Below are 1,403 nucleotides of genomic sequence, written 5' to 3' on the forward strand. Positions count from 1 at the left end.
CTGACCAGCAGTCAGGAAATGGGCAAGAGCTATGTGTGAGAGGAACACATATATTCTGACTGAACTTGAATTATGTGTACATGCAAGAAAAAGGGAATATGTACACTATATTTTAGTATGTCCTTATATATTTATGTGTGTGATTTATAAATACATGCACATATAAATATATACACACTCATAAATGTATACATATACAACTCATAAGTGGGAAGCTGCCATTTTCATAAATCCGTTAACCATATATATTGGAGTAGACTAGAGGAAAACTGTAGAGTGGTAACACTACCTTCGACAGAAGACTGCACATGCACTGTATCAACCACTTTAAACCATGTGTAAAAGATAGAAAATATCCACTGAAAATGAAAAGGTTCAGCTTTTTGGGCTTTGAATAATTGGGTGTTTTTTAAGCTTTTTTTTCTAAATCTAGTTTGAGTGTAATTGAGACAAACATGTATATTTGTAATTCCTCCACTTTCTTTGAGCCAGGAATCAGGGTGACATCACCAGCACATTTTGTCCCACGCATGTTGGGAAATGATATTAAAAAAATATTTCTTTTGTAAATACTGTCATGCTTCACACTACATGTTATATTAGGTGGTTTTGCAGTGCCAGCTAAGAACATGAGTATTTTGTGGGTGGGGACAGAGATGACAGCCAATGGGAATGAGAGTAGGACCTAGGAAATGGAGTCCAGCAAAGGTATACAACGACCCCTCCTCCCCAACACACAAGCACATATACCAGCATCAATACCAGGCACAGCCCTAACCTTGTGCCTGCAATTTGTCTTACAAGCATTGGCATCTTTTGGACCACAAAGGGGAAGTCTTTGTTGTTTGGATTGAGCTTGTTCATTTACTGATTACAGCTTATTTATCACATTTCGCTGTATATTTTGTAAATGTTTCTTGTTTATCTTCTTCCATACAATCAATATAAAAGTGATTATATACCATTTGCTGCATGCTGTGTTATCTCTCTTCTCTTCTTCCTCTCTGAAAACCATTTCCTTAAGGGTACAGTGGTATCTTAGCAACAGGCTTATCATTCCCTGTATTTTAACCCTCACAGTGCGATAATGTGTTGGCAAGGATCACAAAACATAACTATAAAGAATATCAATAAGCTAATAAGCTGCAATAATAAAAACAATCTAGAACAACCTAAGAAGAATGCAGCCCAGATCAACATCAAAGCAAAGTGGTAGAATCATGTGATAAAATGTTTGAAAAGGAAGCTATGAAAACAAGCTAAAAATGAAAACCACCAAATGACTGATAAGAGTTGGTCAATGCTGTGCACAACACTAAGAGCAAACTTTGTTTTTAAAGGGGCCATTGACATAATAAGGCTTTCAAGGACCCTGGATGAAGGGTCTGTGTCTCAATCAAATG

The sequence above is a fragment of the Megalops cyprinoides genome, chromosome 6 (genome assembly GCF_013368585.1).
Source record: "Megalops cyprinoides isolate fMegCyp1 chromosome 6, fMegCyp1.pri, whole genome shotgun sequence".
In the NCBI taxonomy this organism is placed as follows: Eukaryota; Metazoa; Chordata; class Actinopteri; order Elopiformes; family Megalopidae; genus Megalops; species Megalops cyprinoides.